Source organism: Nipponia nippon, unplaced genomic scaffold (assembly GCF_047370975.1).
Source record: "Nipponia nippon isolate SJK-2023a ecotype South Korea unplaced genomic scaffold, ASM4737097v1 scaffold_4, whole genome shotgun sequence".
Taxonomy (NCBI): domain Eukaryota; kingdom Metazoa; phylum Chordata; class Aves; order Pelecaniformes; family Threskiornithidae; genus Nipponia; species Nipponia nippon.
The window spans coordinates 94,793,955-94,816,128 of record NW_028262358.1 but is presented as its reverse complement, the minus strand read 5'-3'; the positions used below and the strand labels follow the sequence as shown (position 1 = coordinate 94,816,128).

The 22,174-nt window shown below is 36.5% G+C and overlaps 1 protein-coding gene across 6 annotated transcripts in view; it reads left to right on the top strand.

Moving 5' to 3' along the window:
* The window catches only part of ADGRB3 (adhesion G protein-coupled receptor B3), a 465,784-nt gene that overhangs the window by 151,045 nt on the left and 292,565 nt on the right, over positions 1 to 22,174 (top strand). The window contains exon 1 of one of the 6 annotated variants that reach the window (XM_087776088.1): positions 16,397 to 16,425. The exons of the other annotated variants lie outside the window; for them this stretch is intronic. The gene's annotated coding sequence lies outside the window, so the exon portion shown is untranslated. Of the gene's footprint in view, positions 1 to 16,396; positions 16,426 to 22,174 lie in introns of those variants that run through there. 6 annotated transcript variants of the gene reach the window in all.

Sequence of the window (22,174 nt, the reverse complement as noted above, 5' to 3'; positions counted from 1 at the left end):
AGGCACCTGCTGTAAATCAGCCTGTTACATTGGCATTCTCAATTGCCTATGAATTCCAGATCTCACTTTCTTATGTTATTGGTTTTTGGCAGAAAACTATCAACAGGTGTGATTATCAGTGATAGGGAGCATGTAGTGATGATGGTTAAAGACTTTCACAAAGTCCTTAAAAGGACTTTTTTCAAAGAGCGTGAGATATTTTATGTTTAACAGTTGTTTTTGATTAGAATCAGACTCTTTCCTCCTGCTGTTACCCTTCCCACTCATCCGGAATCTGAAAAATAAGATGAAAACTACTGGAAGAATACTGACTCTGATGTTATTTTCATGAAATACTGTGGGAACAGCTCCATAATAAAGCAAGTGACAAACAGCCACATTCCAGCTGGCAGGAGGGAAAAAAAGATGGACAAGAAGGGAGAGTGACTGGCTTCAGAGGGAAATATTAAATGAAGAGGGGAGAGGAAAATAAGAAATGAATAAAGTGTGAAACGTCAGAGGGGTGCTGAGAAACATAGTGTATTGAGAATGGAGACAAAAAATTACAGGAGAAATGGAGAGATAAGTGAGACAGGTAATGGTGGAGTTTTTTGTGATGAAAGTCTTAAGAAATTCAACCGAACCTCAGAAGGTAAAGCAAAGTTAGGTGTTCAGAAGTAGAGGAAAATCAGCAAGTATGCTTCATACAAAGTACTTAAAAATTGAGAAGATGTAAAAGAGCAACAAAAACTCTTGGGAAATTATATCTAAACAGTGTTTGAATATAATCTGTATGTAAAATAATAATAAATTTAGAAACCATTTATATATTTTGGGAACTGTCATAATTACTGACTTAAACTAACATAGCAGACAAGAGAATCTCTTCAGTTCTTATTCACCACTTTGGAAATGTTTCCCTTCTAAACAGATCATTCACTGGCATCTAAGCAGTCACCTTTCATTGCTTGACACCTATATCCCCGGGGAAGGGTTTGATGAACTTGTAAACAAGCGCTATGCTTTGAAGTTGAGATGAGCATGAGGGTAGACAGCAGACATCACATATGTGCACTGACTGTAAGAGTTCATAATAGGACTCCTGTCCAAAAATGTGAGTGACTGTTTGCAAGGATATGCCACTTGTACTTTTGCTTTCAACTGCATCAGCTTTGGAAAAAAAAAAAACAACAAACAAAACAACCACAAATCTACACTGTGAAGCTGGTCAGAGCTTCATTTAGCTCCATTTCTTTTGAGAGGTGTCAGGTGTACCCATATACTATTCTTTCAAAAAGGTGGATCTGTTGACTGACCCTCAGCAGTGCCTGAGGTATACCTGAAAACACAGAGTGTGACCAGTGCTTGTCTAGATATTCCCGGGGCCATGTGAAAAAAAGCTATGACAGACACTTCTGACACCTCAATGTGGAACCCTTAGTCAAAAAAGATAAGTTGTAAGAAATTCTTTTCCAAGTCTGGAATGTAAGTATAAATCTGCTTGAAATTTTTCCATCAAAAAGTGCCAGGGTCTGAATTCCCCTGAGAATGTATGGATTCATTCTCATGATGTGAATCAGTAGGTAGTCATATGGGGAGAGGCAAAAGCTAGTCAGTGTGCTTTGGTGGCTTCAGTTCCTGAAGGCCCACATGCATTATTTGCATGAGTTACAAAGTTTTCAGGGTTTTATGAAGCTCATGCCAAGGTTTTTGGTTCTGAAACTGTATTGAAGTGTAACAAGAATAGATTTCTTTGTAAAGTTTCCGATGTTCTCCACGATCAGCATAGCTTCCCTCATGGGCTTTGTTCTTGCTTTAGGTTATGGCTGAAATTAGTAAGATAAAAGACAGATGATAATTTTGAAAAGTTAATTGAAGTTTAATGAAGTTCAGGAGTTTCAAGTTAAGCTGAAATTATATGCAGAATTTTCTGGTTGCTTTGTATTTTCTGTTGAATTGCTTATCATTCAGGAATAGGTGAATACCTGAACAAAGTATTTGGGTAATGCCTATTGCAGATATAAAAGCAGAGACATCTTTAACTTTAAAAAATTATGCGTGTGTTAGCCTTCCCTTCTCTCTCATACTCAACTTAGTTGCCAGGATTTACAGTGGACTTACAGTCCACACTGTATGATATAACTGAGTATGCATGCAAGAGAACATCGCTCCGTGCTCTCATTTCATGGTAGTTAATACTTACTAAGTTTCCAACTGCCACCAAATACTAAAAGGTCTCTTCCAAAAATGAGAACACATGTTTTTATCGTTAAGAGACACAACTGAGTAAATCTTTATAAAGTTACAGAGAATCTTTTAAAGATATTGTTATTTTGGAAGGTGTCCAAGGCCTTGCTATAAGGGACCAAACCTGTCAGTGGTTTTAATACATCTAATGAGGAGATGTGAAATACTGAGGTAAATATATGCATTTCTTTGAGAATGGTAAATAAAAAGGAACCATCTTAAAGAAAACAAATCAGGTTTTAGGATTTTACAAGTAGCTTTCTTTTGTTTGCGTGCTTTCATAAAAACTTTACTATTGAAAAACTGTCAAGGGAAATAAGGTGATGTTATAGATGTTGTCAGTATCTTTCTGCAGTTTGATTTCTCACAATACCGTAACTCGAGAGGAATTCAAGCCACAGAGTTTCAGTATTGTTCCCAGCATCACTGCAGTTTGGAGTATTTGGTTGCAGAGTTTAATTTGCTTTATAAAAGTGCTACAGTTTATCTCCACACCTATATCTTTGCAAAACTCCTCTGGAAATTTGAGCACAATTGTATGCTACCGGACTAAGCTGCTCTCTCTCAACTGGGATGAGATCCAGTCAGTTTTCTCAGAATTATTTGGGGATGAAATCAGGGAGGTAACTGAAAGATGTCCAAAGCCAATTCCCCAAATGATTCTTTCATCAAATTGCACAAGAAGCAGTTTCAACTAAAACCCTTTAAAGGATTTTTTTTTCTCAATGGAGAACTTGGAAATTTGTTGCTTTCCATTCTGACTTTGATTGAAGTCAGACTTTGAAGTCTCCAGAGTAGTACTGTAAGATGAAAAGAAACCTGAAGGAACTGGAAGCGTTTCCTGGATCATTGAGCCATTGCCCTGTCTTCTCAGACTGTACATCTGATAATCCTATGTGAAATAAAATTTCCATCCTTCACACAGCTCTGCCCAGGAGCAATTCTGGGTTCTGTCTCACTTCTAATAAAATGTGGTCAGGAATTGCAAGAGAGTGATTAATCCTCCAGGTCCCTACTTGCTACCAAAAAGACTATAAACTATAAGGAAAACATGAAAAAGAATGAATAAAAAGGTGAATAGGCTAGTACCATAGTGAGCTATCACCTTTATGCTGTTAGTTTGGATGAGACATTGGTGTTCTGCTGCTTCTGCTGCTGAGAGTATTCCAAATGGTAATGGTTTCGGTCCCCGAGGGACAGAGTAGAGCAGCTGAGACAACATTTAATCCAGCAGATGAGGGTACAGTAAATGCCACAGGCAGTGTTCAATTTTGTGTGTTAGCAGCAAGGGATAGACATTTAAAAAGTGGAGAAATGGCAACCTTGTGTGATGGGATGTGATGGGAAAACTTTGCATTTGTCCTGAATTGGCCTCTTATGCAATTAACTACGCTTTCTTTTGCTACTTCCTTGTGATGGAAATGGCTAATGAGTAGAAAAACGTAAATTGATGGTATAAGCATGTTTCACACAAAACATAATTATGAGGGTACTGTATGACACTTGAAAAAGGTATATGAAATACGTCTATGGGAATCAGACAGAAGCTCTTGTTTAGTGCTAAGGGCCTAAAAGACATTCCTTCTAAGCCAGAAGGAGGGTGCAGAATAAGGCTACAAGAATTCTTATCAGTCTTTCACAGTACATTATCAAAACAATCAGGGTTTTACAGAAAAAAGCTTATGGGATAAGATCTCCATCTGCAATGTAGTAGAGAACACTTATATTTTAGTTTCTCTTTGTTTTCTTTAGTCCTCTGTTAGCTTTAGAAACTTGAAACACCTGAAATATCACAGTGGTTATCATGAGAAGGAATCAAATCAGAATTATTTCAATTGTACATTCCCCGAAGAAGAGATTAACCCTTCTTATTCTTTCCATTAAATACATACACATACAGCACGCATACTGAAATCTGTGTTCTGTGATCTATGCTAGTTGCTGTGTTATATGCAGGAATGTCCAAATAGTACTTCCTGAACACCCTCAGTATCAGAATCAGTATAGTAGCATTCCCAAACTACTTAGCCCTGCAGAGGCAAAATTTCTTTAATTGCATCTATACCCACACTAGTGTACCTATATGCAGCTGCACTGTATTGTGCAAGCTTACTGAGCTGGATTGCTGTTAGATTGAGGATCTATGCGGTGCACACCATTACAGACTGTAGAAATGTCTTGTGCTGCACAGCATTATTAATTGGTTGTTACTAAGAATCTTGAAAGAAATTCTGGCCAAATGAAAACAATGGAAAATAATGTCATTAACAATAATAATGAGTGTCATATATAGCCAAAACTTTTTTCTTATCTGGATCAATTGCCAAAAAATCTTATGATCTAGGAAAGAGCATGCAACATTAATTTCTCTGAATAATATTTTTACAAATCTGATTGTTTTCCCAAGTTGTCAGAGTAATGAGTCCTTTCTTTTATACTGCTCAATTCTGTCCAAACTATTACAACCTGGGAGCAGATTCAAGTGCCTGTGTCCGCATTTGTCCTCTGTCAACAACCCAGCCCCACAGGGGAGGGAAGAAGACACACAGGCCAGAAGGAAGTACAGAGACTTTCCAGACAGGAATTGTCAGGGACTGGAGTACACCTTGGGTACCCTGCTGTACCTATTCTACCATCAGGCATGTCAACAGCACCGTGGGCCAGCCCCATCAACTACCTGAAAGGACAGCATCTAAACCTACTGTTTTCTTTTGGTGGGGGGTATTAGCTTGGATAATGCCCTAGGAGAGAAAACTGGAACTGAAATAAAAACAAAAACATATTCCTTGGCAAATGAAGGACACCAGGGTGTTCATATACAGAATGGCAGTCCTGTAGAGGCTGTCATCACTGCAGTGATTTAATACAGGTATCCTTAGATATACTAAAATATTAAGAGTTTCTGCTAATGAACAAGGTTTTTCATAACTTTTTGTGAAACTCTTTGTTTTCCATTGATTGGCTGTATGACACTTTTTTTTTATAGCATTGCCTCTTCTTTTGATTTTAAAGTATTTACTGAAAATAACTTGCTAAAATCAAGGCCAAAACAAGATAATAAATAAGCATAGCCAATGGAATCTTATATCAGCCTTTCTTCATACAAATTGAAATTTAAATTTCATTTTAGCCCACAAGTAAATAAATATGGATACTCTTATTCCTGAACTCAATTTTTACGCATCAGAAAACTAGCAATTGAAGTGGCAAAGTTACACATATTTGGCAGACTCTTCAATACCAATGCAACTGGGTAATTGTTGGTCACAATTTAAAGAAAAACCAACAAATTATTTTGTTTCCCTCTGATTCCATTTTGCCTTGCTCATAGTCAAGTGTCCCACTGTGAAACAGAAGGACACTGACAAGTAGGGATGCAAGTCAGGGACGGGGAAGCTACTACTATGAATGCCAAATATAGTGGTCTAAAATGTATTGCTTGCACTAAGTGCATCAAGGTTTTGTAGGGGAAGGTATTAAATCAACTTACAAAATTGGGGGGGAATGTTTTCAGTGCAAAACACCAGAATTGTATTTATTTTTTCTAACTTCATTAGTTGGTATAATATGAGATATTGCCTCTATCTGCAGAACTTGCTTTGCTTTTATGTTCAAACCATGAGGGCTACAGGGGTACATGAACTCTACACTTTCAAGCTTCTCATCCATTCATTTCTTCCAATTGTAGAGTCTAGTTCCCTTCCTTTCATACAAAGTCTAGTGATTATATACTTAACATGTAAATAGTTAAAAACTGCAGAATATCACATCTGTTGATTACAGCATTCTATTATTTAATTTTAAGCAAAGCATTGCAAAGATGGCACATGTAAATTACTTTAAGAGTAAGTTTAGTTATATTTCCTATGACATAGGATACCTTTCCTATGACATAAACCACCTTTTATCAGGGTAATGAAAAGAGCCACTTAATTTTAGTGACTTTTAAACCCTCTCTCTTAAGAACTACTTTATATGGAAAACCTATCTAGCTCTAACAAAAAATCTGTTAGGCAGGATTTTCAGGTTTGGGTTGGGTTTTTTTGTTTGTTTGTTTGTTTTTAATTACTAAATCTTTAACTTAAAAACATTTAGAGCCGAATCCTAATTTTTTCCTGATTATGATGTTTTCCTGCATATTTAAGAGGTAATCAGGATTACAATGTTCAAATATATTGTGCATTTTGTTTTAAGGAGTTGACATGAATTACATGTTCAAAATAGAGGAAGCGTATTTTTAACTAGAAAGCAAATTCGGAGATTTTCAGTGGTGTCATAATTCTGATTCATACAGCTCATATAAATAATTTTGGTTTTACTGTTTAGTTTTGTTTAATTTATTTATAAATGCAATGATGTTTCAGTAATATGACTACTGAAGATAAAAACCTTTGTGTTGACCTGTCCTTTGAAAAAGCTATATCCCCAAAGTATTTTCGGGTAATTATCCATACGGTATTAAACAAAATGCATTTGGTACGTGATATCTAAGCAACAGCTCTGCATTGTTGTATTTTATTTCCCAGTGTTGCACAGTTGTGAACCATTTCCCATTTACTCATTTTCACCGGTTTTGGTTGTATTAACACGTCTCTATAGTTGTACTTCATTTTAGCCTTTAGGTGGCAGCATTTGAGAAGAGTTGTAGTTGTGGGCTTGCCACCATCTAGAATGCAACTCATGGACAAGAATTATAAATAGATAGGACCAGGCATGTAGGTACTCTTCTCAGTATGCAAGTCACAGCAAGGTTTACTCAGAAGCATTCAAAATATAAAAAATATAGATACACATGACTACTTCCTTCTTAACATTTCTGCTCTCATTTATGCTTTTCTATATAGAAACGTGTACTTCTACACATGGTAAGTATATGCATAGTTTTTGAAAATGCTTTGACTCAAAATGGAAACAGTTGTTTTGATCTACTGAATGTGAAGCCCTTTATTCCATCCCTACATTCTCTCTTTCTTCTTTATTTTCTTTTTTTTAATTTTTTTTTCCTAAACAGCAGCTTCTGTCTGGGAAAGGGATGAGAAATAAAGGGTCTTCAGTTTAATTTGCCTGTTATCCCTCTTTTCAGTTATCTTTCAGACACTTTAGGATGCCTAAATCCCAATCACCTGAATATGATGTGATTAACAGGAGTGTTTTAAAACATACACAAAAATTTTCTCCACTTCAATTCACTGAAAAACAAATGAACAATGTATATCTGATGTTGGATTGTGTATTCTGTGTATCTAGAAGATTTATTTATTATTTCTCATATGCATTGTATGTCATGGCAATAGGTAATCAAAAAAGATGCATCCTGGGTTTTATGGAGATTGGGGTGTCCATGTGTGGTGGACAGGTATGGTGGGATGGGTAGAGCGAACATCAGTACTGCTACGTTTCATTCTACAGATATACTTCATAATACATATGATAGGGAAACTTTGTGTCCATACACTAGTAGAAAAAGAACTCCTGTTTCAGTATTTACATTTCTTCCTAATATCTACCCTAAGTCTCACTTGTTAAGCTTAAATCCATTAAATTGCTTCTTCTTCAATACTTGATAAACATGGAATCAACTGACCACTGTCCTCTTTATACTAAGTTTGTATGCTTTTGAGGGCAACAGAGCTAGACTAAACAAACCCGTTTCATTTTTGTAGGTCGTATTAATTCAAGGACCACATGATCACAACACAATCATGCAATATTCAAATTAATCACATTTGCAAATAATCCTGCAAATACCGAAAGTCAGAAACCTGACTATATAGTTTGAATAGATGTAGAAATAGTAATAGAAGCTTTTATTGTAAATGTTTCTTAACATTCAGGGCTTTTTTTTTTTATTTTGTGGGACATCCAAGGACTCTACTTTGTAATTCATGTTAACAAATAAGGTTGTACTAAATTGTGAAGCTAAATGCATTTATGCTAGAATTTGCTGACTGAGCTACACAATGAAAAAAAATTCCAACAAGATTTTGAGGATCTGCTTCACAATGTGTAGAACATCACTGGCCAAACAATGGAACCTTTCTGAGGAGAACTATGTATCTGTTCCACACAGGAACAGGACAAGAGGAGAGCCAGGTCAATCTGTTAGGATCCAAGAAAAAGAAAGCTAACCTGATAATTTGAGGTAGTACTGTTTCAATATGTTCTGTTGATACACTTTGACTTGAAAGAAGGATGAAAACAGACTTTCTTCCTTCCTAATCCTTGCGTTACTAAAATTTTCTATCTTTGTGACTGTGTTACGTTGGGTCATGTTGAAAGGCTCTCACCAACTGATGATCTCCTTTATTTGGATCTCAGGAGAGAGATTTTGTGACCATGACAAAATGACATGATTGATACACTCAAGGTTTGATCTTTTTCCTTTCTCCTAACTCCTGTTCCCCATTCTATGTGGGAAGCTGCTACTGAAAAAAGGGAATTTTAAAGATGAGCATTCACCTTAGCATTCTTTTGAGAACCATGTCAGCATCCTGGAGAAGTTTCATTGCAACAAAACCAGAGGTTGCATGGAAAAAAAAAGTAGGTTGCCCACTAGTTGTTGGATGTCTATGCCTGTTACTGCTTTGCAAATTACAGAAATTTAAAGTCTGTCATTCAGATGACAATACTTACTTATACATCGAAGAGAGAAGGAAAATATTAGAAGAAAAAAACCCAAATGTATAGTTGGAAGAAATAAGAACTGCATGCAGTGAGTTGGGGAGACAGATTCCAGGCTTGTCTTTGTGGGAATGCCATAGAAAATTCAGAATCAGCTGAAGGTGTGACCCCGAAAAAAATTACTTATTCTATTTGTGGACAAGTCTCATTCAGACTTAAAGTGGCTTTAATTCTTTTTAGCTTAATTTACCAAGTAAGCTAAAATGAATTAGTGCCACTTTAATTCTGAATGAATAATTTAGTCCCCCAATTTAAGTAAAGTGCTTTGATAGCTTTTCATGAGCTAACCCAAGCCTAGCATCTAGGCCAGTGGCTTTAGGCAGCAGGAGACACAGCGTACTTGTCCCTTTCATTTGCATTTGCAACCACAAAAGCAATCTAAATGAAGTTGAAAAGCTATCTTTTCTGAATTACATTTTTTCCACCCGTGGTTAATAGATGATATCCCAGATATGTACTTAACTAAGTTTAACATGCATTGAGGAACCTGATACACACAAATGAATAATTAATACAGGTTTAAGAGCCAACATTTTATGCCATTAAGTATAGTACTTCACATTCTCTCTAATTTCATACTCAGTATCAGCATACATTATTACTACAAGAGAACACAATTATATATTTAGACAGCTGGGATGATAAATCAAATGGAGTTATAAGAAGGAGCAGTGAGACAAGGAGGATCAGAGCTGCATACATATTGGAATAACAGTATACAACCTTTTTACCCACTTGGTCACACTGAGATGCACACATAAGTATATTAATATGCATATTAGACGTTTTCCCTTTAATTTAGATGATAGCTGTTCAGAGAATGAGATTGACATTGATGGCTTCATTGTCATGTAGAATATGCAATGTCTTGACTTCTCTGGCAATTTTAAAGACAGAGTAACATAGAGTAAAGATGGGAAACTCTTCTATGAAGTAATAAATGTTGCTAAAGAATTTAGCTGCAGTATTTGCAATTCTGTTGATTACTTACATATTTATAACATTGTCAATCAGGCCTGGCATCACTGGAATGAATGTAGTTATATTGGCAAGTATGATATAGGGCCATACATAACAGGTTAAGAAAATGTGATTATGGTTGTTATTATATCCTAGGTTTTATTCTCTTCATGGAAAATATCCTAGGATCTGTTTGTTCAAAGCACAGAATTATTTAAAAGGTTTAAGGAATCTGTCCTGAAAATATAGGTGTTTATAGGCAAACATCTGCCCATGAGGGTAGGTTTGAGGGAATAGTTATGTAAATAAAGCCATGATTCAGCTATAGAAGTATGTTTCTACTGTGATTTCAGTAGAAGATACAGTAGTGTGAGAGACATTTCCAGTACATGAAGAAAAAATCACTAATATTTTTTCAAGGCAAGAGAAAGTTCTTTGCTCATCACCCACACAGCTGCTGTGCTGTAGTTTTCCTTAATCTGACTGTCAGCTCTGGCTCACATTGTGGCACATGTATTTTGAATAGTCTTAAATAGTTAGTGTACTTAATGATCCATAACATCATGTGGCACTTATTTGTAATATGATGCCTTTGTGTTACAGGCAGTGCCCCTGAAAGAACAAAACTTCTGATCTCAAAATTTCTTCAAAATATATTGTAATGTTATAAGCATTTTCATTGAAATTATATTTCTGGTTCTTAAAAATTGAAGTCTTGATTCTCATATACTTTTGCAAAGAGGATTCTCATATAACTTTGGAAAGAGAGTTTTTAATTTATTTCCTGATGTCATGTTAGGCATACTTCTCTGTAGTACTAAAATAAAATAGACTATGGTCATGGAAGAAGCACATAATGAATAAGACAAAATAGATAAAATTTCTCATAGATGTGCTCTATTTTTATAAAACAGGAACAAAATACATGTAACTTGAAGTTATAAAAACTATTTATATCCTTCCTGAATATAAACACACAATGGTTTTGTGTGAAGGAGAGGCACGAGGCGAGCAAATGTACATAGAAGGTCATGAAGATAAAACCTAAAGAACACAAAAAAGGTATCATCTTTATAAACTGACAGCTCTGCTCCCATGAGATTGCTCCTTTTTCTTTTAGCCATCTCAGTATAATGATCTTGACTAAGGCAGGTTGAGATTGGGCAACAGAAAAAGAAAGGCTAAAGAGCTATGGAGCTGTCAACATTATGTTCTAACCAGCTGCATTTATTCGCTTTAAATGGCCCATGTGGAGAAAGATCACTGCAAATCAACACAAACTGATTTGCATTGCTTTTAGTGTTTCAAAAGGATCCTAGTTGTCCACCCTTTATAGTCCCTTGTCTGCTTCATAAGAAATTCCTGTTCTCCATTTTTGTTATCTTACTTTTTTTGCTCTATTTATGTAGTGTGTTTAGGTGTTCATATTTTGGAGCAATATAAGAGCAGAAAAGATACTTCTTCCTTCTTTGGGACACAACTCTATATAGCAATAGAGCAGGAAATGCTCCACAAATTAAATTCTTCCCATCTGAGGTGTGCTTCTATCTCATAGGTTTACTGATGACTGTGAATGTATATGCTTCAGTATGTGTATTTTTTTAGTTACTGAGCAGCTGAAGGTAAAGTTACAGCTCTGTCTAACTTTCCTGTACTGTCTAGTTTTCTATTTCTGCCTATTCTTGATGTACATTACTGTGTCAAAGTTGCAGTATATCACCTCTGTATCATACGAAGGAATTATCTAGATGAACTAAGCAGGACTGTTTAGTATACATTAAAACAAAACAAAACAAAATAAGAAATACAAAATAAAATAAAATAAAATAAAATAAAATAAAATAAAATAAAATAAAATAAAATAAATAAATGAAACTGATTCCAGAAGGAAAAAGAAATTCCCTGAATGTTTGCTGTAGATACAGGATGTGTTGATATGGGTAGAAAACTAGGGCTATTTAAAATGTATCGGTATATGTTTTTGAAAGTTTACAAGAACAATTTCCTGTGACTGAGATCTATGTGTTGTATGCTAAAAACAAGTGTGGAGCTTTACTTTTCTGAAGCCTAATGAAGTTAGGTGGGCAAGCAACTGTCAGCTGCTTTCCCTACAAGGAGGTTACAGAAAACCTTTGTGGAAATGGAACTGACAAACCAAGAATGAATTTTGGTTTAATGTCCAGTGAGGATGTGTCCTAGTTCTTATTCATAGATTGCTAGATGAGAAATACTTATCATTAAAAAATATATTGAAAAATGCTACCATTGTTAGTATAACATGGAGTAAGTAGTAACTTGGGACTGAACTGTATTTCATGGATTCTAGCATGGGAGACTTTAATTATATGTGCATATGCAGTAAAAATAATAGACTTTCATACCTTCCTTTTCCCTCTTATTGATACTGAACATCTCCTCTCAGCCTCTTCTTACATAGTCTAAGTAGTTAGTAAATATACAGTTGGCCCTTCTCCATTTACTGCTCTAATACAGTGACATTTCCTATTCTTTTCAGATAGGCTGTGCATTCCAACTAGTTCATTTCTTGCATTTTGGCTGTCTTCTTCTAACAGTAACACAATAGTTTGTACTGTTTAACACACTGTGCTAACTTAAGTGTTCACATATTGCATCATCGTCCCTACCTAAAGTCATTTTGGTATTTTTCACAAGTATTCAATTTCAGTATAAAACATAATTTCTATCTAATACTTTATTCTAATCCTGACTTATATTTTAGCAAGTGGCCTTGCGCCCAGTCTAAAAGACCTTCAATTAAAAAAACCTTTTTTTAAAAAAAGAGTAGTTCAAAGAAGAATGCAGAATATGTAAATAATGAAATACTACAATCTTGGCACTGATATTAGAGAAAACATCTGCAAAAAATCTGATGAAAAAAGGAATTTTATATTACTCTTTTATTCTTCAAATTTTTCATACTTTACCAACCAAGTTTTGATAAGCCAAAGTGTCTATCTGTACATGTTAAAGAGATTTATGTTTCTGAAATACTATATGTATTTCTCAAGAAAAATGCAGAAATAAATATTTTACTGTGGAGTTTCTAATACTACTTTCTATACAGGAATACGACTAATGCCATTTAACAAACAGAATACGAGATGAGAAACTTCTCCTTTTGCTGTTATCTATCTTGAGTGATTTTACACGTTATTGATAAAGATAAGTGTATAAATACATTAACGTTAAATGAAACACAACTTGACCTACCAACAGATTTTAAAGTAGTATGGTTAACAGTAGGTTTCCCTAGTGTTAGGTATCAAGTCTGAGTCTTTTCGGTATTTCATAAGGAGTAAATATAAAGCCACAGCTGACCAAAACAATTATTAGAGTGGTAAGTAATTCTAAGGATGGGTGGTGTTACTGGATGATGTCAATATCTTGGTGTGCTGTGCTTTACTTTAATAACCAAGAGTTAAAATCTACCCCCTGCTTTTAGTTGTGTCCTGAGAATTTAGAGACATTAATAAATTAATTAATTAGATTAATAGAGAGATTTAGAGAGATTAAGATGAATACAGTGTGATGCTGGTACATAAAGGGGGGAAAAAGACTTTAGGTGTACAAATAGCAAGTCCTGGGGACAGATAGAAAGTCAGATCCAGAGGACATGAGGTATTTTGTGGCCACACGTAGTACTGTGGAAAACTGTACAGCTCAGAGGCTCTTATGCACCAAAGAAACCTGAAAACTTAAGAGGAAGCAGAGAAAAGCCTCTGAAATTAAGTGCTTTTAGAAGGCAATAACAATAAAAAAGAAACAAATATCAATGGGTGGGAAAGTAAAGTTGAGGAATTCAAATATAAAATTAGGGTCCTCCATTTTGCAGTAATCTATGTACGCTGAGTTAGCTGGGCAGCAATTTTCCAGTGAAACTGTCACATGAATATGTGCACTGCATTTATCAAAAGGAAGTGTTTCTAAATGACACTAATGAATCGCAAGCACTACCACTGTGATAATTTTCTTCTAAAAGAAAGAATAATAAGTCTATAAGTAGAAGAAAACAGGCCTCCTCCCGTTCTTAAGAAAAAAAAAACAAAAAACAAAAAACACACCCTACCTCTATTTTAAAAAATATCTCTGTTCGTCTTTCTTTTTCTGAGATCCATCTTCTATGTCACATGCCATATTTCTAAACCAATATTCCCTCATGTTTATTGACTTACAGCAAACAGCATGGAACAGCTTTATACCTTGCCTTTCCTAACACCTCAGGGCCATAGCAGTGCCAGCTTCCTGCATATATGAGCATCACGAAGGAAGGCCTGTTTGTTGTCCTAGTGCAGATGCTATTCAGGCATCTTCAACAACCAAACTGACTGACTGGGTGAGCAATTGGCTGATGGGTTGGGCTCAAAGGGTTATAGTAAATGGGGTTACATCGGGCTGGCAACCAGTCACTAGCGGGGTTCTGCAGGGATCCATCTTAGGGCCAGTGCTCTTTAATATCTTCACAAATTACTTGGATGCAGGACTTGAAGGTTTGCTATCTAAGTTTGCCGATAACGCAAAATTGGGAGGAGCTGTTGACACCCTCCAGGGCAGAGAGGCCCTGCAGAGAGATCTGGACAAATTAGAGAGCTGGGCAATCACCAACCATATGAAGTTTAACAAGGGCAAGTGCCGAATTTTGCAGCTGGGACATGGCAACCCTGGATGTACATACAGACTGGGGAACAAGAGGCTGGAGAGCAGCCCCACGGAGAGGGATCTGGGGGTTCTGGTCGACGGCAAGTGAAACGAGCCAACGGTGTGCCCTGGCAGCCAAGAGGGTAACTGTGTCCTGGGGTGCATCAAGCACTGTGTTGCTAGCCGGTCAAGGGAGGTGATTGTCCTGCTCTCCTCTGCACTGGTGCGGCCTCATCTTGAGTACTGTGTGCGGTTTTGGGTGCCACAGTACAAAAGGGATACAAAGCTACTGGAGAGTGTCCAGAGGAGAGCCACAAAGATGGTGAAGGGTTTAGAGGGCAAGCCGTATGAGGAGTGGCTGAAGTCACTTGGTCTGTTCAGCCTGGAGAAGAGGAGACTGAGGGGAGACCTCATTGTGGTCTACAGCTTCCTCACAAGGGGAAGAGGAGGGGCAGGCGCTGATCCCTTCTCCCTGGCAACCAATGGTAGAACCTAAGGGAATGGCAGGAAGATATGCCAGGGGAAGTTTACGTTGGATATTAGGAAAAGGTTCTTCAGCCAGAGGGTGGTGGAGCACTGGAACAGGTTCCCCAGGGAGGTAGTCACAGTGCCAAGCCTGAAAATATTCAAGAAACATTTGGACAATGCCCTCAGACATATGGTGTGAATTTTGGGGTCGTCCTATGCAGGGACAAGAGTTGGACTCGATGATCCTTGTGAGTCCCTTCCAACTCAGGACATTCTATGATTCTATGACTCGAGACAAGTGAGCATGTTGCTCCCATTTTCACAATCAGATCTGCCTCCGTAACTTTAGTCATCTTGGTCCAAATGAGATTGTACTTATTCATAAGGGAGACAGCGCTCTCCTCCAGAGCGTGGGTGGTCTTGCTTTCTCTAGGTGAAGACCACTGGATTCACCAAAGTCTCTATAAGCAGGAGCCCTGTTTATAGTTTGTGGACTCCGGCTGAAGAAGAAAAGGTCTTGTTATGGTTCTACAGTGACATGTACAGATCTCCAGAACCTTGCTGTGCTGAGATTGATCAGACTTCGAATAAAATATCTACCACTGGCTCTCTAACAAGCACCCCACAGGCCTCATCTGTCACTGGCTATTTATATCAAAGTGGCCTTAGAGTGATATACAAGCAGAAGATGCTTAGGGAACATTATATTGATGATCAAGGAAAATGTCCTACCAGGCTGTCAGTGGCCACAGAACAGGCTCCTTGAGGGCAACCTGGCACTCAGCCATCAGTCTCCCTGCACAGAGCACTGCAGTAAGTCCCGTGGCCCAGCAGGATCACAGGTCAGCTCTCTGCTCAAGTCACCGAAGAAAGCAGGAGCAGTGGAGACAAGCACACACTATTCACCCCTTCCATTATAAAACCATTCAAAAAACAGTATTTAGAGAGCTTCCATTGGAAGGATTATGAAGATGCAGAGCTCCTGGTTAGGAGCAAAAACTGAAGAGCTGGATTGTTGTTCTGCCCTGGACCAGGTCAGAAAAAATCCACCATATTTAATTCGATAGGTTTTATTTTTTAATTAACATGTTGAGTGATCATGCTTTATAGTTTAATAGCTCTGCTTTCATGTGGGTTCAAAATGCAGCTAATATGTCGGCTTTTAGTTCATTGCAGCAGTTTTGAACAGTAGCAGAATATTTATGAACTCCTACAAACCCTACCATCAGCTGTAACTCCTTTTTCCTAATGAAAACTGCAGCTGACAAGCAGCATCATCCATAGATTGGACATGATAAAAATTCACAGCCATGAAGCAGTATGCCAAGTCTGAAGCAGAATAAGATGACTGGTTTTAGGTACTCACTTTCCCGGTGGCTCAGTTTATTCATCCTCAGCACATGCAGAAAATACCAGCAATTTTTCCATGAGTGCGTAAGTATATGGAATAGGAAATATAAACAAATATATGGGTCTCAAAGATTCTTAACTACTATTTCATACTTGGTATAAATTTAGAAATGTTCATTTCTTAACAGCCTTATGGGGTGGGATGAACAGGGTTTGGAGTTGCTTATCATTTGGTTATTGCCTTTAACATTTTATCCCTGTATGTGCTCAATGTAATTATGATTCTTGGATTGCATCCCATGTAATTATGATTCTTTTATTTCTTTTTCACAATGTAAAGTTGCTATTATTTTTTTTATGAAGAAGCCTAATGTAGGAAGTAATAATTTACTTTTAATGTAAATCCTAGTGCACTTGAGTAGATGCAATAAAGTTTTTTTAATTTCTATTTTTCCAAATTCATTGACTGATATAATTTCTGGAATAACTGATTTTTTGCTTCATGAGACAGACAAAAAATATTTGGGGCTGAATTAAATGTGTAACTCAGAAAGGGCTTTTGTTTTATTTTCAGTTAGGTTTTTTTAATTAGAATTCAGATTCAAACTGTAGCTGTAATACAGAAAAAGAAATTAAGCTATTTCAACTTTTACAAAATGTTATTCTTCTTGCTTTCTCCTTTCTTCTCTTTTGTCTGAAACTCTTAGCTTAGTTCAGATTAATCAATGAGTCTGGCCTTGAAACAGCTTTTTTATGAAATAAGCTCTTTATATGAAAAATATCACCTACTGCCCACTGGAATGCACTAGTACAGCATTAGTACAGTCAGTCCTGAATTAGGTTTAATGTTTACCTGTTCATTTGCTGCATATTGTTACAGTGAACCAATATAATCACCTGCAATTGTTTGTGACATTTTTCTTCTAATAGAAGGTACTTAGCTTAGAGGTAATAGTAAATAGTGATGTAAATAAAATTAAATATATATATAACATACTAAAATTTTAGTTAAAAGCAGAGCAGTTAAAAAGCAGTACCCCAGGTTATATACCCCGAGGATGCTCTGAAATGAGTTCAGATACAAAACAGAAGCCCTGATGATTAAGTTATCCTGTCTTCTTCAACCCTATAGAGTGCTCTTGCAGTGAGGAGAGCCAGATTGACCCTGATCAGACATGTATGCATATGTAATTTCTTTCCTTCTGAAGAGATGTGCCTTTGTTTTCCTTTTCCCCCCTCTTTTTTCCATTTTTCTGTTTGGCTGACATTCTTCTTTAGATATTATTTAGTTAAGAATTACAGGGCTCCTGCTTTTCGTGGTGCCCTGAAGCCTGAAACAGACTCCTTTCTGCTACTATGAATTCTCTGTCCTACAAGTAACATTGTAAGTTTTCCAAGACATGTGAGAGGATCTGTTCCTTGGAGAGGGGATGAGAGGAACCAGCAGGAACTCCCTCCCAACAATTTCCACCTTGAAGTAGTGGTTTTTATGCAGACTCTTTACAACTTGGCCAGAAACTCTCCCCAGATCCTCAGTTTTTAAGTCTTTTTATTTAGAAACCCTAAGCTGTGTTTTGACTACCAGAGTTAGGGAGCTAAATGGCCAGAGAAATATTGCACCTCTCCAACTATTAGTCCCAGTTCTGGATCTACAGCTAGTTTGTGAAATTGGTGTTGGACTCAACATTTGCTTCAACTGTAAATAGCAGCTAAGGGATTTGTCTTTCCTCACACAAAGAAAGAGTTATCTCTAGGGCTAGCAAGAATTACCTTATTTAACAATTTACATCTTAGTTATATACTTCGAATAGCACCTTCTTTTCAGACTAATACTCATGTACTTGTTGATTGCTATACGCATTTGTCCAAAAGAGCACCAGTAGTCCAGTGATCACATATAATAATGTTTGTCTCCACAAATGTTTTACTATTTTTAATAAATTCTTGCTTTTTTAGCAAACTGCCCAGGTCTTGCCACAGGAACGTAACAAAGGTTTAGTGGCTGACATTCCTAACTTCGGTTTAGTCCATACCCAATGCACACAACCGTAACATTTCACACCAATAACAATGATGGGCCATGGGGTAATAGGAGAACAACAGAGGGCAACAACAACAACAACAAATGATGTTCTCCAAACTGGCACTTTTTCTCCTGGATTATTGTACTGTCTCATTTTTAATATTGGGAATAATTTATTGTCATTACCTTTTAAAAGAATGCCACTTAGAGGCAAATCCAAGCTGACGTCATCATGAATAAGGATTTAGTGGAATCACACTTTAACTAGCTCTAATTGTTCCTATAATCTAAAGAATTAAATTCTATGGATATGCATAAAGTCCACATGGTCTAGTAGAAAATGGAGAAAGGAGCTAGAAAATCATAACTTATTCTAGGTCTGTCAGTCCTATGCGCTGCTCACAACAACAGGAATTAATCCATCAGGAGCCAATTCTGCTCACACAGCAGTTATACACACATTTAATTCCATTATTTCATGACTTCTGATTTACACTGGTGGAGGTGAAAGTATTGTCATTTGTAGGTGATGTTACTCTGATGTTCAGTATTAAAACCACAACATAAGGCAGAATGAGACTTGTCTATTCTTTTGATAGTGGGAAAAAATAATTGAAATGCACCACATAAAGTGATCAAAACTATATATAAAGTGCTAACTGTGATTACCAATATAGGGGGTTGTATATTAGCATTAATGACTTATTTTTGGACAGAATCTGTTACATAAAAAATTGCTTCTTCATGTCTTTTGGGAACTTGTAATGATTTTTTTTAAAATATAAATTATATGGAAGTAAGAAATGGGAACATCTGTTCTATGGCCTAAACTCTATACATGTGCTGTCATGTGGCACCAAGCCCTTTTCCCAGAGGTAGATCTTGTGCATCCAGACTATCCTTTTGAGATGTTTTACATATGTTAGCATGTGGGCATTTGTATAACCATGTCTTGCATCAATGGGTTCTGCAGTTATCCTGGGAAATAACTGCTCCGACTGTAGATATAACTACCTCAGCACTCCAGAGTCAGTTCTGGCACACAGTACTCCAGTTCAGTCAGGCTTTGCAGACCCATTGCTGCAGCACTTTCAAAACCTTCATTAAAACTAATGGGACGTTACTTTTGAAACCTAGGATTCCTTGAATAGATTTTAGTGGAGTTTGCTACTTATATATCAAGCAAATAAAGATTTTTAAAAACCAGAATTGTATTCTCATTTGCCAAACATTGTTTCTAAAATCATAAGATTTTAGTTTTTAGAAGTATGTTATTTACTCTGCGATGTGAATGAATACCAAGTGGAAGTAACCTTTCTGAAGTAACTTTTTTTTTTTTTTTTTAAAAAGATCAAACTTAAATATATCCTGGAAATTGTAAAAATTATTCCACAGGATCAATACAGAATGAGCAGTCTCTGCATTAGGTCTAAAGATAGGATTCTTTTTCTATGGTGTTCTAAGAACTGGTACCTTATGAGCTTCAACATTAGCTTTTCAGGCTACTTAACATACTCTTGACAACTAGATTGAAGCAAATAATACACGCTGTATAATTTTTGTGGTCAACATGGGCAGTGGTTTTTTTCTGCATTTTCTGTACTTATAATCTCTTCTGCCTTATTCAGTTTTTGAAGTTAACTGTTAACTACTTAACTGAATGTGAAATATGTCTAATCTGTTCATTGTGGTAGTAGTGTTGGGGCCATGGTAGGCTAAGTACATAAGCAAGGCAAGGTTTGCAAGTGGCAGTAATAAAACTCCTAGGAGCTTTAAAGTTTGATGCTTCTCCTTCAGAGCTGAAAGCTTGTGTGCCCAAAATTTGCCTATTTTGCCCCAATACTTTAGCTGTTCTAAATAAATTCATTATTTCCACCCAGAAACACTTCCTCTATTCCTCAATACGTTTTTTATTTCAGCGTACAATGCATATTGGCTAGCAGTGACTAGAAATACTGCATTTATAGTTCTGATTCTGATTCCTGACTGGACAATCAGAATATATACTATTAAGTCTCTAGTGAACATGATTTAATTTATTGATTCAGAATTTGCTTACCATAAATACTCCATTATGCATGCTTACAGTGGACTGTATTTAAGAACACTTCTTTCACGTAACTGAACCATTAGTATATTTTCAGACAGCCAACACACAAGAGGTGAAACCATAATTTGAAGCAAATTCAATTTTTTGTTTGAAAAAATCTTTGTAGAAAAGCAAATATATTGTTTGAAAATATCTTTTTATAAAAGATATTTTTGTAACTATTTTACTGAGCTCCCTAGTGAGCCTATTCTTTTCCATGCCTTTCTAGACAGCAGAGTAGAGGCAACGGGAGAGATTTATAGGATATCTGTGGGCAGATGTGCAAGTAGCTCTGGAGAGAATTCAAAAAAAGGTTCATAGTTAGGAGCCACATAATGAGATTCCAGTCTTAAGCCTCTCAGAGAGCCATGATACACATCCCAGTTGTAGGTCTCCAGCTTTTAAGAGTAAGTCTGTTTGCACTAAGTAAAACACCACTAACTGCAGACTTCTCCATGAAAGAGATACTAGTTGATCTATGTCCATAAGCAATAAGTCATTCTGAGAATGCATTTACATAAGTTACAGTCAGAGTTCCCAGCTTAATGATTATCACAAACTCTATAGTTCTAAGTCCAGAACTAAACATCTTCACTGAAAAAATCCCTGCTTGCAATCTCCAGACATACATATATGTTGACTATTGGCATCATTTCTTCAAATGATGGACTGTGATGAGCTAAGACAGATTTTAGGTAACCACATCACATATTATGCTGACAAGCTGAAAGAGTTACATGAGATGTATCTTGCGCAGCCATCAGGGAATACATGTTTTTTAATGATCCTTATTATTGACATCTGTAGGGGAAGCAGCCACAATTCTCCATAGAGTACACTTCCATTAATCATTCTGGAGGTCAAAAGGTATAGATAGTTGCAGTAATATTTGCAGAAGATGCATGAGAATTTAAAAAGAAGTGATTCAAGTGTCTGACATCATCTAGGGATGTAGAAACAACGAGGATACTAAAATCAGTTATTTTGGTGCTTATTGATGAAAGACAGGCATGCCCTTGCACCTCGGAGGATGATACCACTTCAGTAGTGTCATCCCCATCATTCTCCCTAATATGAGTATCAATGTCATGTTGACTAGATTGTGTTTTATATTGCTTTCTAATTTAATCAGAGAACTGGACCAGGAGGCACTTTGCCATGATTGAGTAGAAAACTCTGTCACAGCTACAGAACAGCATTTTTAAAAGTTTTTAAAAATATGTATATTAAAAAAAAAAAACCAAACCACAAACCAAAACAAACAAGTATACCAGTGGGTCTGAGAGTAATTTGTGTATTTTGTACACTTGTAGAGCATCATTATCATAGTCTCACTAACTCTAATGGATTCATTTTCTCAATCCAATAAAGTACTGTCATTCCTGTGTTAAGTATAATACATTATGATCAGATAGATTATGCCCATCAAATACATTTGCTTTTAGGTCAATTTTTCTGCCAACCATGTGGTCCTCTCTGACACTATGGGCCATAGAGGTAGGAAGGATGTGTTAGCAGATGAGCTCAAATATTTTTTCTAAGTGTGGATTATGCAGTAAGAGCAAAGGAGAACACTGCTTTTTAGCGTCAGTGTAATATCTGGGTCCTTAAAACCATTAAATGAATTGCTGAGTCTCACCCTGAAATGAGAATCCCAGGGACCTAGACAAGCGTGCTTTTACTAAATCCAGTAAAAACATCTAATGGATTTTCAAAAAATC